Source organism: Bubalus kerabau, chromosome 1, assembly GCF_029407905.1.
Source record: "Bubalus kerabau isolate K-KA32 ecotype Philippines breed swamp buffalo chromosome 1, PCC_UOA_SB_1v2, whole genome shotgun sequence".
In the NCBI taxonomy this organism is placed as follows: Eukaryota; Metazoa; Chordata; class Mammalia; order Artiodactyla; family Bovidae; genus Bubalus; species Bubalus kerabau.
Genome location: NC_073624.1, coordinates 41,524,999 through 41,542,670, shown reverse-complemented (window position 1 = coordinate 41,542,670; position 17,672 = coordinate 41,524,999). Strand labels below are relative to the sequence as shown.

The window sequence follows — 17,672 nt, the reverse complement described above, 5'->3', positions numbered from 1 at the left end:
TATAAAACTGCATCTTTATAAGGCTTCCACTTTCAGGATGTGTTATCATTAAGATACCACCCTTGGCTCTAATCAAAGCAAAGGGAATTTATTATTTTTTTTTTAAGTAAGCTTTTTATAATGGACATTTGGTAACCACAAGTCAGTAAAACAGAATACAGGTTTATTTTTAAGACAAATCAAAATAAGAATCAGGAAGAAGTTCTGGACCTCTAAGTCTCTGTTTGCAACCTCTGTTAGCATTCAGCTATGGTATAGCTGATCTTTCCTAGAGACTAAGACTTATGAGAATACCATGGGTCTCTGAGGCCCTTTAAGACCTAAGGATGCTTTGTGTTCTGCCTTCTATGTGAGATCCTTTGGGTTTGGCCAGTATCATTATTTCATTCAGATTTAAAGAATCATATGGGGCTTCTTCATTTCATTGATCCCCCTTTTTTCAGAGCCTTCCCTGTACCTTTTGGTATCACTTGGCTATTTTTTCTCTATGTACTTACCAAAAATAGTGAGAGTTTAAAATATGGCATAGATTTTGGTATCTACATTTCATTCATCTTTTTTCCCCTCGTCTAGTCATTCAATAAACACTGAGTATCAAACCTTGTAGAAACATTTCAACAACCTGAAAGAGTTCAAGTAAGCCATAAAAGCTGCTCAGATCCAAGACTCAAAATGCATTGAAAGAAAAACACCTTGGTCCAATTCTGCATAAGGCTGAGGACTACTACAAAGTGAAAATTTATTCCTTTCAGATCAGCGGAATAACTAAGGTAAAAAAGGCAAAAATCAGAGCAGAAATATATGAAAAAGAAACAAAGGAGACTATAACAAAAATCAACAAAACTAAAAGCTGGTTCTTTGAGAAGATAAAATAGACAAGATATTAGCCAGACTCATCAAGAAAAAAAGGGAAAAGAATCAAATCAATAAAAGTATAAATAAAAATGGAGAAATCACAACAGACAACACAGAAATACAAAAGATCACAAGAGACTGCTATGAGCAATAAAATGGGCAACCTGGAAGAAATAGACAAATCCTTAGAAAACTATAACCTTCCAAAACTGAACCAGGAAGAAATAGAAAATCTTAACAGTGTTTAATATCACAAGCATGGAAATCAAAACTGTAATTAAAAAATCTCCCAACAAACAAAAGCATAGGACCAGATGGCTTCACAGGTGAATTCTACCAAAAATTTAGAGAAGAGCTAACACCTATCCTATTCAAACTCTTTCAGAGAATTTCAGAGGAAAGTAAACTCCCAAACTCATTCTGTGAGGCCACCAGCACCCTAATACCAAAACCAGAAAAAGATGCCACAAAAAAAGAAAACTACAGGCCAATATCACTGACTAACATAAATGCAAAAATACTCAACAAAATTCTAGCAAACAGAATCCAACAACATATTAAAAAGATCATACATCATGACTGAGCGGGTTTTATCCCAGAGATGCAAGCATTCTTCAATATTTGCAAATCAATCAATGTGATGCACCATATTAACAAATTGAAAGATAAAAACCACAAGATTATCTCAATAGATGCAGAGAAAGCCTTTGAGAAAATTCAACACCCAGTTACGATCAAAAATGTCCAGAAAGCAGGCATAGAAGGAACATACCTCAATGTAATAAAAACCATATAGGACAAACCCACATCAAACATTATTCTCAATGGCAAAAAACTAAAAGCATTTCCTGTAAAATTAGGAACAAGACAAGGGTGCCCACTCTCACCACTATTAGTCAACATAGTTTTGGAAGTCCTAGCCACAGAAATCAGAGAAGAAAAAGAAATAAAAGGAATCCAGATGGGAAAAGAAGAAGTAAAACTCTCATGGTTTGCAGATGAGATGATCCTCTATATAAAACCCTAAAGATGTCACCAGAAAAATCACTAGAGCTAATTAACAAATATAGTACAGTTGCAGGATATGAAATTGATACACAGAAATCCCTTGAATTCCTATATACTAACAATGAAAAAAATAAAGAGAAATTAAGGAAACAATCCCATTCACCATTGAAATGAAAAGAATAAAATCCTTAGAAATAAATTTACCTTAAAAAAAAGACCTATATATAGAAAACTATAAAACACTGATGAATGAAATCAAAGATGACACAAATAGATGGAGAAATATACCATGTTCATGGATTGGAAGAATCAATATAGTGAAAATGAGTATATTACCCAAAGCAATCTATAGATTCAATGCAATCCCTATCAAGCTACCAATGCTATTTTTAACAGAACTAGAATAATGTGTATGGGAAGAAAAAAAAATGCAAATAGGCAAAGCTATCTTGAGAAAGAAGAATGGAACTGGAGGAATCAACCTTCCTGACTTCAAACTATACTGCAAAGCTACAGTCATCAAAACAGTATGGTACTGGCACAAAAACAGAAATATAGATCAATGGAGCAAAATAGAAAGCCCAGAGATAAATCCACACACCTATGGACACCTTATCTTTGACAAAGGAGGCAAAAATATACCATGGAGAAAAGACAATCTCTTTAACAAGTGGTGCTAGGAAAACTGGTCAGCACCTGTAAAAGAATGAAACTAGAACATTTTCTAACACCATACACAAAAATAAACTCAAAATGGATTAAAGATCTAAATGTAAGACCAGAAACTATAAAACTCTTAGAGGAAAATGTAGGCATAACACTCTCTGACATAAATCACAGCAAGATCCTCTATGACCCACCTCAGAGAGTAATGGAAATAAAAACAGAAATAAACAAATAGGACCTAATTAAAAGCATTTGCACAATGAAGGAAACTATAAGCAAGGTAAAAAGGCAGCCTTTAGAACAGGAGAAAATAATAGCAAATGAAACAACTGACAAAGAATTAATCTCCAAAATACACAAGCATCTCATGCAGCTCAATACCAGGAAAACAAACAACCCAATCAAAAAGTGGGCCAAAGAACTAAACAGACATTTCTCCAAAAAAGACATACAGATGGCTAATAAACACATGAAAAGATGCTCAACATCACTCCTAATAAGAGAAATCCAAATCAAAACCACAGTGAAGTATCATCTCACATCTGTCAGAATGGCTGCCATCAAAAAGGTCTACAAACAATAAATGCTGGAGAAAAGGGAACCCTCTTACACCATTGGTGGAAATGCAAACTGGTATAGCCACTTTGGAGAACACTGTGGAGATGCCTTAAAAAACCTGAAATAGAAGTCCCATATCACCCAGCAATCCCACTACTGGGCATACACACCAAAGAAACCAGAACTGAAAGAGACACATGTACCTCAATGTTCACTGCAGCACTGTTTACATTAGCTAGGACATGGAAACAACCTAGATGTCCATTAGCAGACAAGTGTATAAGGAAGTTGTGGCACATATACACAATGGAATGTTCCTCAACTATAAAAAATGACGCATTTGAGTCAGTTCTAATGAGGTGGATGAAACTGGAGCCTATTATACAGAGTGAAGTAAGTCAGAAAGAGAAACACCAATTTAGTATATTAAGGCATATATATGGAATTTAGAAAGATGATCCTATATGCAAGACAGCAAAAGAGACAGAGATGTAAAGAAGACTTTTGGACTAAGTGGGCAAAGGCAAGGGTGGGATGATATGAGAGAATAGCACTGAAACATGTATATTACCATATATAAAATAGATGATGAGTGCAAGTTCAATGCATGAAACAGATCATTCAAAACCAGTGCTCTGGGACAACTGAGAGGGATGGGGTGGGGAGGGAGGTAGGAGGGGGATTCAGGATTGGGGGGACATATGTGCACCTGTGGCTGATTCATGTCTATGTATGGCAAAAACCACCACAGTATTATAAAGTAATTATCTGCCAATTAAAATTTATAGATTAATTAACACACACCCCCCCCAAAAAGGGCAAAGATTTGCATAGCACATCACTGCACTGAACATTATCAGGCCTGTTCTGTGCTGAGAACAGAGAAAATAAAATTTCATTTCAATTTTACAGATCTCTCTCCATTACCCCTGAAATCTGTGTAATGATATAATGATTCAGGTCTAGGAGAGGTCATAGGAGCAACATTTCCTGAAGGTAGTAAAATGCATAAACTTTTACTACCCAATCCCAGGTACCCATATTTATAATTAATATAATTTTATAAAGGAGTCATTGGTATGATTCTGTCAAGAAAAAAAAAAGAGAGAGAGACTTTGTAAAAGCCCACAGCAGCTATGTAGCTACACAAGCTCACCCCAGGACCATTGCACAGACTGTTCCTTCCATGGAGCACACAGTTCACAAAGCTGGTTCCTGTCTTACCCTTCAGGTGTCAGATTAAATGCCACATGCCCAGAGAAGCCCTCCTGAACACCCCATGTAATAGTAATGTATGTTTCCTTCTCTCGGATTCATGTAAATTTCTTTCACAAAACTTATGATAATTTTCAGCTGTTTCAGTTTGTATATACTTTGTCAGATATTCCATTAGAATGTCAGGGCTTCAGTGTCTCTCCAGTGCCAATCTAGCTTAGAGGAGACACTTAAGAAAAAAATGAGGGAGAAAAGCAAAGGATCTAATTTTTATATGAAGAACAAATTCATTTCTTTTTTTATATACAGATGTTTCCCATTTGCTTCTATGGCCAAGAAACAAGTTGCTGTGAGGTGACTGCACTGTTTGTCAAGTCACTGATTACAAAATTAAGCTGGCCTTACCACTCTAGATCCTATTAAAAGATTATATTTTACCTCTGATATATTTTCTAACTCAAGGTTTTCTGAAATGTGTAAGGTGCTGAGGGTGATCAAGACCCCACCCAGTTATAATCTTTATTCCTGCACAGACACAGTTTTCATGAAGGTTAAAAATATATATATTGTGGGAACTGCAATGACTTTAGTAATCTCAGAGGTGGGTGGTCATATAAACCTAATGCAATTGCCATAACTTAGAGACTGTCATGGGGCCCAAGGATTAAGTCTGCAGACACTTCCCACAAAATAAGATTCACACTAGGAGCTTCACTCTTGGGTGATATCCTCATGGCAACCCAAAAACCAAGGAAACTTCCTGCCTACGTAATAATTCTTTGCAAAAGAGGATAGATGTACAGCATAAATTACTTTCCTGAAAAAATGATAAAGGTAAAACAATTGTAAAAGAGTAAATATACTTCCATTTATTTTTCTGTGGTTCAAAGAGGAGATTTCCCCTCTCTTTCTCGGAGATGCCTAGGAAATGGCAGCCATCTCCTGCTTGGCGTCATGGCTGCTCTCAGACCCCTCCTGAAGCCCAAAATCAGCGTCAAAAAGAGGACCAAGGAGTTCATCCAGCACCAGTCAGACTGATATGTCAAAATTAAACAGAACCAGCAGAAACCCAGAGGCACTGATAACAGGGTGAGCAGGAGATTCAAGGGCCAAAGATCTTGATGTCCAACATGGTTAGGGGAGCAACAAGAAAACAAAGTGCTTGTGGGCCAGTGGCTTCTAGAAATTCCTGGTCCACAACCTCAAGGAGCTTGAAGTACTGCTGATGTGTAACGCCTTCCAGTGCCGGGACTGCTCACAACATCTCCAAGAACTCCAAAGCCATTGTGGAAAGAGCAGCCCTACTGGCCATCAGAGTCAGCAATCTCAATGCCAGGCTGCGTGGCAAGAAAATGAAGAGAGGGCTACTGCGCAATTTTGTGTAAGTTAATAACACCATAAAACTTGGGGTGGGGGGTGGGAAGGTGATTCCTGGCTTGTCAGAATAGAATGTCATACAAACCAAAGGCCACAGCTTTAGACCGAAACTTCAGCAACATTAAATTGTGTTAAGTATTTCTCTTCTCTGTAGAGTACTGAATATCACATATCAGTTCTTTCTTCAAAAGTCATCTTTGAACAGAGTCATTCATACTATCCATCCCTACGAATTCTCAGGGTCTAATGTATAATTTAACCAAAAGAGCATCCACTTTCTGGAAAAATATTACTGAGATTTCTTTCTTTTATGCTTTTCAGATTTTCCATGAAGATTTATCTAGAATGGATTTGGGATCATTGTTTCACTGAAGGTTATGGATAGCTCATGTCAGAACTTGGTTTTTGATTGTAAGAAAATAAATAAGGGCTTTCCTCATAGTTCAGTTCCTAAAGAATCTGCCTGCAATGCAGGAGACCGCAGTTCGATTCCTGGGTTGGGAAGATCCGCTGGAGAAGGGATAGGCTACCCACTCCAGTATTCTTGGGCTTCCCTTGTGGCTCTGCTGGTAAAGAAGCTGCCTGCAATGCAGGAGACCTGGGTTCAATCCCTGGGTTGGGAAGATCCCCTGGAGAAGGGAAAGGCTACCCACTCTAGTATTCTAGCCTGGAGAATTCCATGGACAGTCCATGTGGTTGCAGAGTCAGACACAACTGAGCAACTTTCGCTTTCAAAATAAATGAAGTTCTCAAGAGTACTGACCACCAAAATATTTATCAGCTAAACAAATAAATGTTCATTTGAGAATACAAATAGCTCCCTGAATGGTCTCAAATGTTCTGTCTTTATCATCTGTGTGCACCAAAATGCCCACCCATATTTTACTTGGAGAAAATAAACTGTAACCATGAGATGATTTCCAGAAGGCATCAAATATAGACTTTGGACCAGATAAACCTGAGTTTGCATTTTGATTCTGAGTTTGTAGTACTTCCTTGGGGGAGACCCTAGGGCCTTTGCAGTTTTCATTTTTCATATAGAAACTGATGACCTCATTCATACACATAGCTTCAACCACCACCTGTACGGTCTTAAATCATTATATTATCTACAACCAGACTTCTCTGCAGAGCACTAGACTCATTTCTAATTGGGTTTTACACAGTTCACCTCCAATGGTTCAATGGCACCAAAAACACAACAGATTAAAGAGATGAATTGATTCTCAATCCTGATTAACAGCACCACCACCACTTCATAACTCAAGCCAGAATGTGAGAATTATCTCTATGTCACTTACTCCCCACAAAACATCAATCTATGAATCCTGGAGATTTTGCCTCAATTAACCTCTTTCATGTATGTCCCTGCCACATTCTCAGTGCAGCTGTTTGGGACCTTAGTGTGTGCTGTGCTCAGTTACTCAGTCATGTCTGACTCTTTTTGTGACCCCATGGACTGTTAGCTCACCAGGCTCCTCTGTCCATGGGATTTCCTAGGCAAGAATACTGAAGTGGGATGCCATTTCCTTCTCTAGGGTATTCTCCTGACCCAGGGATTGAACCTGCATCTCCTGCATTGACAGGTGGATTCTTTAATACTGAGCCACCAGGGAAGCCCAATTTGAATTTAACTAACAACTAAAGATGTTGAGAATTATTCATGTGCTTATTGGCTATTAACACATATTAGATGTGTGTGTGTATGTTCAGTTGTGTCTGACTCTTTGTGGTTCTATGGACTGTACACTGCCAGGCTCCTCTTTCCATGGGATTCTCCAGGCAAGAATACTGGAGTGGTTTGCCCTCCTCCAGGGGATCTTCTAGACCCAGGGATTGAACCCATGTCTCCTGCAGGTGGATTCTTTATCACTGAGCCATCTGTAAAGCCCCTTGGGACCTCAATGGTCCCCTCCAATTCCGTCACCTTTTCTGTTAATCTGGTACATTATGCCTCTACCTAGCTTCCAGTGGGATCTTTGCATATATTACCAGGTCACTCTCACTGAAGCTTCTTCAGTTTTTATATCCTGTTAATCTGATCCACAATGAAATTTGAATTCTCAATTGTGGTATATAGCAAGGCACTATAAGTGAGCTGATCCTGGCATGCTATTCTATTTTCAACTTCTACCATTTGTCCTAACATATCAGACACTTCAGTCATACACATTATTTTTGGCTTCCTTAACAGGCCCAGCTCAACCCCTCAGATTGGGTCAATGGTGTTTCCTGGAACTTCAGTGTATTTACTAGGGGACTTTTCAATAGTTTCCAAATCTGTCTTTCCCTTAGAATTTAATTTAAGTACCTTGAGAAAGGGGATATGATTTTATCTTTGTATCTCTAGTGTTTGCTACTCAGAATAATTGTTTGACAAGTAGATGGGTGAATACATAGGGCAAAGAGAAAGGAAAGGGAGGATGTTATGAACTTCAAATTATTCTGAAAGATCAGGAAAGGTGAGGAGCATAAAGAGGTAGGAAAGGAAATAGTGGCTGTAATACAGTCCGTATCTTTAGATTTCAAAATCACTCAGCTTTTATAACAAAGTAGGTAGAAGTGTAGCATTGATTGCATCTTTATTTCACAAAGACACTTAACATTTTTATGCTTCAGTTTTTTTTTTTTAATCTTCAAAAGAGGACAAATTACTACAAAGCACTAATACTCTAAAACCTGTATCAAAGCTATGGATAGATATTGATGATAATACTTAAAGGAAAGGTGCTATGATATTCAAATGTAAAAGAATAATGGGAGAGAATCCAAATTGTCTTTACACAATGCTATTTCAAAACAGTAAGCATAAATCAATGCAGATGGTGACTGCAGCTATGAAATTAAAAGACACTTGCTCCTTGGAAGAAAAGCTATGACCAACCTGCTGCTGCTAAGTCACTTCAGTCGTCTCTGACTGTGTGTGACCCCATAGACCGCAGCCCATCAGGCTCCCCGTCCCTGGGATTCTCCAGGTGAGAACACTAGAGTGGGTTGCCATTTTCTTCTCCAATGCATGAAAGTGGAAAGTGAAAAGTGAAAGTGAAGTTGCTCAGTCATGTCCGACTCTTCGTGACCCCATGGACTGCAGCCTACCAGGCTCCTCCTTCCATGGGATTTTCCAGGCAAGAGTACTGGAGTGGGGTGCCATTGCCTTCTCCATTGTTTAAATGAACACCCATAGACTTTTAGAAGAAGTCGACTGTCCACACCATTAGTTTGAGTTATAATTATATAACTCAAATAATTATATAAACCATAACGCTAGGAACTACATGTCATAATTTCAAACACAGATATTTTAAAATGCACTTAGGGGAAGGGAGAGAAGAGGGTGGGATGTATGGAAAGAGTAACATGGAAACTTATATTACCGTATGTAAAATAGATAGCCAATAGGAATTTGCTGTATGGCTCAGGAAACTCAAACAGGGGCTCTGTATCAATCTAGAGGGGTGGACTGCAGCACACCAGGCCTCCCTGTCCCTCACCATCTAAGTTCATACCCATTGCATTGGTGACATCATCCAGCCATCTCATCCTCTGATACCTTCTTCTCCTTCTGCACTCAATCTTTCCCAGCATCAGGGACTTTTCTAATGAGTCGGCTGTTTGCATCAGGTGACCAGAATACTGGAGCTTCAGTTTCAGCATCAGTCCTCCCAATGAGTAGTCAGGGTTGATTTCCCTTAAGATTGACTGGTTTGAACTCCCTGCTGTCCAAGGGACTCTTGGGAGTCTCCTCCAGCACCACAGTTCAAAGGCATCAATTCTTTGGTGCTCTGCCTTCTTTACGGTTCAGCTCTCACAACCACGTGACCACTGGGAAGACCATAGCCTTGACTATAGGGACTGGCAGGGTAATGTTGGCTGAGTAATGTCTGTTTTTCAACACAATTATGCTGTATCAATTACTTCATATATGTACAAACAAGGGAGATGAATTTGGGGCTTGTAAAAATTAGCTTGCATTAAGTCTGAGATTTTATTTTGTTTCAAATTCAACAACTCTGTTTGCCATCATCAACAGAGCCTTATGATAGAATATATCATTGTTTAAATGAACACCCATAGACTTTTAGAAGAAGTCGACTGTCCACACCATTAGTTTGAGTTATAATTATATAACTCAAATAATTATATAAACCATAACGCTAGGAACTACATGTCATAATTTCAAACACAGATATTTTAAAATGCACTTAGGGGAAGGGAGAGAAGAGGGTGGGATGTATGGAAAGATTAACATGGAAACTTATATTACCGTATGTAAAATAGATAGCCAATAGGAATTTGCTGTATGGCTCAGGAAACTCAAAAAGGGGCTCTGTATCAATCTAGAGGGGTGGGATGGGGCAGGAGATGGGAGGGAGGTTAAAAAGGGAGGGGATATATGTATACCTATGGCAGATTCATGTTGAGGGTTGATAGAAAACAACAAAATTCTGTAAAGCAATTATCTTTCTATAAAAAAATTAAAAGAAAAAATGAATCAAATGCAGTTAATTAAAAGAAAACTTTTATTTTTAGAAGTTTACTGAGTCTATGTTTTGTTTAATTTGTATATTCCTCTACAGAATCAGACATTCAAGGGATGCTCAATAAATGCTTAGGCAAATTATTAAACCTTCTAAGTCTCAGTTTTACTCTTTTTTTACTCATTACTTACTCTTTTATCAAAGAGATGGGATTAATACATCAAAAGTTGTTGGAGGATTACATGAGATTATGCTTTGTACTGTGTCCGGTACATAGTAACCATTCAAAGGTTGCTATTATTATGTGTATATCTGATCCTGGTTAAAGGGCTATTTTATCTTCAACACAGTCACAAAAATCTAAGACTGTGCATCTCATATTTCAGTTCCATAAATGGGCTAATAGTTGAGTAACAAAACACAAAGCCAGGTTCAGAGACAAACTGGAAACTCTAAACAAACCTAGCCAGCCAATAAGGAAACACTACAGACTAAGTAGCTTATGAAACAAATTCTTGCGCTTTGGAATATTTTTTTATCTACCATGCAGGATAAGGTTAGTATGGAATAACAGTTTACATTATAGGTCTAAGGCAAATAAATGTTGCTTCATGTGAGTTTTTCTCTCCAAGTATTTTCATCAGCTTTCCCACCTATGACTCCAAGCAGATCAAGAATCACCGACCTAAACTATTGCAAGCATAAAAGATAGTTTATTCTTCTTATAAGCAAATTCAAAAATAAACTTTTAAAAGGTTTTCTCCTCATTTTTTCAGGTGTATTCTGAATATTCTCTCTGTGTATATTCTTTTGATCTCTCCTCAGCAGATACACAGAACTGTTGTCCACAGTCATTCAGAACTGATCTCAACTTTGCTACTGTCCTATTCATCCATTAAACCATCATTTATAGCAATTTCCTCTGCTGTGACCAATATGCCACCTTATTCATATTATGTTCCTTTTAAATGATGATATGGAAGAATGAGGTCAGTGTTCTGGATAGAAGATGAGACTTTATAAACAATAGAAGATTCACTATCATCCAGTTTAGAAAAATAATTGAAAGTGATTGTAGATCGTGAACAGTAAAATTTTCTTAAAATACTAAGAGTTAAAATAGTTTATCTCCACAAAAGATGAAATTTATTTATCTGAAGAAATCATCAAAAAGGTAAGTTGAATCTCAGGCTAAAGAATCAAGAAGGACTGGGTTTGTCAGAAAGCTTACCAAATTTTCTAATATCAAAGAATGTTTTCAGGGAAAATATCATGAACAGAAGAAAAGAACAAGAATTCATAGATTTTTTTTTTCTCCCAACAGTGATCAAAAGATAGAGACATAAAACCCTGACATTATGGAAGCCAGAAGGGCTTGTGCTGTTGTGGGACAGGATTCTGCTTAGACGTTACTGCCTCATTTTGTATGATCCATTTCACAAGTATTCACTGCATGTTGCACTAATTCCATGTTCACTAAACAATCTTTGTTTGGACCCAACATAACAGTCTGCTTCATGTTTGAATACAGATGTCTTTTATGCCTTACCCCTCCCTCTTCCCCTTCCGTCTCTCAGCTGGGCATGCTGATAAGAAAGCCTAGGGGCTTTGTCACCAACAGTAAGTGTAAATCATGCGCTAAAACCCTCACTCCAGCCTCAGTCCCTAACCACCACAAAAACTTGAAGCTGGGCTCCCTCCTTTCACAGTTCCTTTAAGACATTTCCGATCAGCTTGAGGGACCTGTACTGCTCTCTCCAGAAAGCTTCATTATGGGAATAATAAACCTTTCCATACATTGTTGGTGTGTGTGTATGTGTGTGTGATGATCAGTTTGGAAATTCAAATCAAATTTTGAGTGGGGATCCATCTCAACTCTTTGGACTGGCCATAGCATCCAGTCACCAAGATACTGGAAGGAGGTTTCCTTGCAATGAAGACATAAAAATTTTAGTACCTAGGAAAAAATCTTCATCCAATAGAAACATAATAAACAGGGATTCTAGTTCACAGATCAATTTCTTACAAGTTCATATACTGGAAATTCATTCCATTGAATCTAATCAATGTTAAAATGATATTACAATTCAGTTTTAGAAACTGAGAAGCTGAAAGTTAGTCTTTGGAATCTGGTAACCCCTCCAACAAATTACTATAATATAATTTCTATTTTATTTATTTATTGTGTGGAAACACAATTTTATTCCTCTAAGAAATAAAGCACATTTCATTTGAAGGAACAATTCTATTCTATGAGAGGGAAACTTAAATGCCTGGAGGGGGCAGTAGGTAACTTAAATGGAGCAGGCAAAAGAAAGTGGACCCACTAAGCTTTGTGTTACAACCCAGAACAATCTGGCTCTATTACATTTCCTATTAAAACTCTTTACTGTGCTTTAAAAAGGTACTGTAGTCAGATGTTGACCCTGTACTGTAACTGCTCATGTGAAAAGTTGCATAATAGAAATATCAGCATTTTAATCCCTTTGTTGTCAAACAGAAATAAAAACAAAAAGCTTTTGGTATCTGCAATATAGACACCAACTTACAGGAATGTATATAAATGGGAGAAAAATGCCACTGAAGGAACCAAGGCCTTTATTTCAACTCTCTCTTGCTTTGCATTTCCACTTTCATTTTTACTTTATTCTGACCAGACCCTTATATTTCATTAATTGCTATAAAATCTGATAAAAATGGACTTCACTCCTAAAATATATCCAGATGGTAATTTCAGTATTTCCAAATGTTTTTGAAAATACCAAAGTCAAAATTTCATGGAATATTTTATGGAAACTTTGAGCGATTTGATAAAAATGTAACAACTATTTGCTGAACTAGAAATCTGCAAAAACAGCTTTTTTAAAAAAGAATTCTGGGATTCTAGAGTTATTCAGAGCTAGGTTCAAATAATTAGTAACTAACTGTGGGACTGGGGAAAGTTCATCAACCTCATCTGTCCTGTGGAGAATCTTGTGAGGATTACATGAGATTGGATATATAAAGCATCCACCATACAGCCTAGAACAGGAAGTGCTTCATAAATGTCAATTCCTTTCATTTCCAAGTTCGTCTATGTGAGTCCTTTTGACTTCTAGTACTCTGAAATCTTGTAGGGGCTTCATAAGCCTAACGGTTCATATTTACACAGAATATTCAAATCTGCATAAAGAATAGCTTAATTGATTTAGCTTGTAGAAGCACAATGATGAAACAGTAGTAGGAATTACAGTAGTGTGTTGATGCACCCATATTTGAATTAGATGTAATGAAGAAGGTGAAAGAATCAATGATGGTTATTTCTCACTCACTGAACTATTGCTTTTCTTCTCTTGCTTCTCTTCTTTGCTTCTCTTGACAAACCACAGAAAATCTACCTGCTTAGAGGCTGTGAAGACAAAGTTTTAATCAACCAACACAAATAACTAAGCAAGGAGCACTCTCTATAAGGGAATTCATCGCCTCTCCTCAAAAAGCATCATTAACACACTGATTCTACAGAAGTAAACTCCGATGCTAGCAGCGAATGAGACTGAAAGCAATCAAGCTTTCTGCTTTCAACATCCTAAAGGATCTTTTCAAGTTAATCTCCTTGAAAGCCTAAAACAAAGCCACTTACAAACACAGGGTAAATTCAAAAGCTTGTTAATACAATGTTAGGGGTAAATATGTAAATATATCAAAGGTCAAGTTTCAGTTCCCATAGCAATTGTAACTTAGCCACTTAACACTTGTAGCAACCCAGAGTATCCACAACCAGAGGAAACATTTCTTCAGTGGCTGTAGGCCTTTCTGTCTTTGAAAACTTTTGGCTATTATGTTGCATTTGTTTTGGAGTGTTTATTCACATTAAGATTTCAAAAGCATCACATTTAAGTTCTACTATTGAAAGCTCTTCAAAAAAGCTTGGCCTCATTTCAGTGGTGATGGTTTCAGCCACATTCATCCTGAAATTATTGTCCATTTCAGCCAGGGGCATTATAAATTCATCCCTATATTTTTATGGAGAAATATTTATGATAAACCATCCTTGGAAGGCTGTTTTTATGCTATAGCATAAGTCAGAAAGGCTTCACTGGTGGCTCATAAGTAAAGAATCCGCCTGCAATGCAGGAGATGTGGATTCAACTCCAGGGTCAGGAAGCTCCCTGGAGAAGGAAATGGCATCCACTCTAGTATTCTTTCCTGGAAAATCATATAGACAAAAGAGACTGGTGGGCTACAGTCTACGAGACTGCAAAAGAGTCAGACACGACTTAGTGTCTATGCAAAAACAACAATACATCAGAAAACTTAAGAGTGTTCACCACGCAGCAAGGCGCTTCCTAGGTAGCACAGTGTAAAGAACCCTCCGGGCAATGCAGGACATGCCAGAGACGCAGGTTTGATTCACTGGTCAGCAAGAGCCCCTGGATTAGGAAATGTCAACCCACTCCAGTATTCTTGCCAGGAACATTTCCATGGACAGATGAACCTGGCTGGCTACAGTCCATGGGGGTCACAAAGATTCGAACATGACTGAGATACTGAGCGAGCGCACAAATGCGCGTGGACGCCTGCGCGCGCGCGCACACACACACACACCACCCCCATATAGTAAAAGAACTCAAAGTGGGAAATAACTAAAATTTAAGGGCTAAAACCAGTAAGCCTCAACCAAAGCTGAGGGATGCATTTTTATGGAAACTACCAAAATAAAACAACAATGTAAACATCGGATAAATTTTAAAAGCAGGGGTGTATAAATGATTTTTTATTATACACATAGCAGGAAAATAAAGACATCAAATACAGTTTCATAGTCAGATGAGAATTAGTGATGTCTGAAATTGTCTTCATTGTATTCAAAGCTCAGTGTAACAACTCAACATTATGCCAGAATCAGGATGGGAGAGTGAATGGCTAGTTTATACAGTCAGAGAAAAGTGAGTGATTCTAGAATATCTAGAACAAGGGCCAACAAGATCCCCTGGAGGAGGACATGGAAGCTCACTCCAGTCCTTGCCTGGAGAATCCCATGGACAGAAGAGCCTGGAGTGCTACAGTTCATAGTGTCACAAAGAGTCAGCCATGACTGAAGTGACCTGGCATGCATGCAGGCAGGCCAAATACACCCTGATGTCTATTTTTGTAAAGTTTTACTGAAGGACAGTCAAGCCTGTGCTTTTACATATCAGCTATGGCTGACTTCACACTACAGTGACAGGCACATGGAGTGGTTATGACAGATACCATTGAGTTGGCAAAGCCTAAAATACTTATGGGCTTTCCTCGTGGCTCAGATGGTTAAGAATCTGCCTGCAATGCAGCAGACCAGGGTTTGATCCCTAAAGAAGGGAATGCATGTGTGCATGCTAAGTGCTTCAGTCCTGTCCATCTCTTTGCAACCCTGCGTACTATAGCTGGCCAGACTCCCCTGTCCATGGGGTTCTCTAGGCAAGAACACTGAAGTGGGTTGCCACGCCCTCCTCCAGGGGATCTTCCCAATCCAGGGATCAAACCTGCATCTCTATGTCTCCTGCATTGGCAGCTGAGTTCTGTACCACTAGCATCACCTGGGAAACCAAGAGAAGGGAATACTTATACTTAAAATGCTTATAATATGGACTTCTATAGAAAATTCAGCCAAAAACTTAAATAAAAGCAGATGTAAAGATCCATTGTCTGGATAAACAACAAGGTCCTATTGGATAGCACAGGGAACTATATTCAATATCTTCTGATAGACCATAATGGAAAAGAATATGAAAAAGAATGTGTGTATATGTATAACTAAATCATGTTGCTGTACAGCAAAAATTAATATGAAATTGTAAATCAACAATAATTAAATAAAATAATGGAAAAAAATTCCATTGCCTGAAATATACAACTCTCTGTATTTTGGCTGAGGAGAAGTTCACACACACACACACACACACACACACACACACACAAACACAAAATGTATAGACTAGAAATGACCATTTATTTTGTCCACTTTCTGATAATAAAGTTACCAAATTCCAACTAAAAGGTGGGTATATCATTCCTTAAGAATTCTGAGAAAAGTTGATACGAGTGCCTCTTTTTCATAATCTAACCATTGATATAAAATCTATGTCTTGCTGGATTTAAACATTTAATGTTCAAATGTCTTATACTTGAAATCCAAATAGTAAAAACTATATTTATATTTTTTACTTCAGGGATATCTTTATTGAAAGTCAAGTAGAAACAGAATTTTTATGAAAAATAAGTATATAATACCCCAGGCAAAAATTTTTATCATTTAATAGCTAAGTTTTAGAGAAGTGAGAGGAAGAATGGACAAAATAGTTATATTCAATATAGCATGAAAAAATGCTAGAAGGAACTTCAGTTCAGTTCAGTTCAATCGCTCAGTCATGTCCAACTCTTTGTGACCCCATGAATCGCAGCACACCAGGCCTCCCTGTCCATCACCAACTCCCGAAGTTCACTCAGACTCATGTCCATCGAGTCAGTGATGCCATCCAGCCATCTCATCCTCTGTCGTTCCCTTCTCCTCCTGCCCCCAATCCCTCCTAGCATCGGAGTCTTTTCCAATGAGTCAACTCTGCGCATGAGGTGGCCAAAGTACTGTGACATGCAAAACTGATCTTGTAAAAAAATGGGCAAGAAATAAATAGTTTTATTAGCTGGAGGAAATGTGTGAATATTTGTGGAAGTTTCAGTAAGAGAAATTTAGACAAACTACTATTAAAAAAGAAAAACAGAGCCCTAAGAACAATCAAGCTATAAAACATTCTGGCAGGAAGGCTGGAAATTCATGTTCAGGTAATATTCTGAATAATGAAAGCAATTATGGCAAATGGCAAAATGATTGCATATTTTTCAGAAAAAAAATTAAGCCTGGAATTATAAAATGGTTGATTTACCTTCAAATATTAAGAAAAAAAATTACTCAAGTGACTCATACAGAAATCAATTTCCAACTCCTTAGATGATCAGGAGGTACAAAATAACAACCAACATGGCTTTAGCTTTCTGAAAAACACATTTAGTCAGACAAATCTTATTTCTTTCTATGATACAGTGACAAGAATGGTAGATGGAGTCAATTGAGGTCTTTCACTCGGTTGCTTATGACATGTATATTGTAAGGCAAAAATGGTTTAGAAAAACACAGACTCTCCAGGAGCTGCAATATGGAAGCCACTAGCTCCTGGTGACTTATGCATTTGAAATGTGGTTAGTCTGAATTGAGACAAGTTGTGTAAACATATAACAGATTTTGAAGATTTAGTATAAAAACCATATCTCATTAATAATTACATTTTAAGTACATATTGAAATGATAATGTCTTATATCTTATATATTCTAGGTTGAATAAAATACATTACAAAATTAATTTCACCAGTTTTAAAATACTTAAATGGACTATTAGCAAACTTAAAAATACACATAGTTTGCATCTGTGGTTCAAATGTTGTTCTACCATATAGCCCTGTCTGAAATATGAACACTAAACCCAGTATGGAGAATCTTTTGTC

The 17,672-nt window shown here is 37.6% G+C and overlaps 1 protein-coding gene and 1 pseudogene across 5 annotated transcripts in view; one reads left to right on the top strand and one right to left on the bottom strand.

Moving 5' to 3' along the window:
- The window catches only part of FAR2 (fatty acyl-CoA reductase 2), a 170,466-nt gene that overhangs the window by 112,889 nt on the left and 39,905 nt on the right, over positions 1-17,672 (bottom strand). The gene's annotated exons all lie outside the window — the stretch shown is intronic.
- Positions 5,257-5,687, top strand: LOC129642123 (60S ribosomal protein L32-like; annotated as a pseudogene).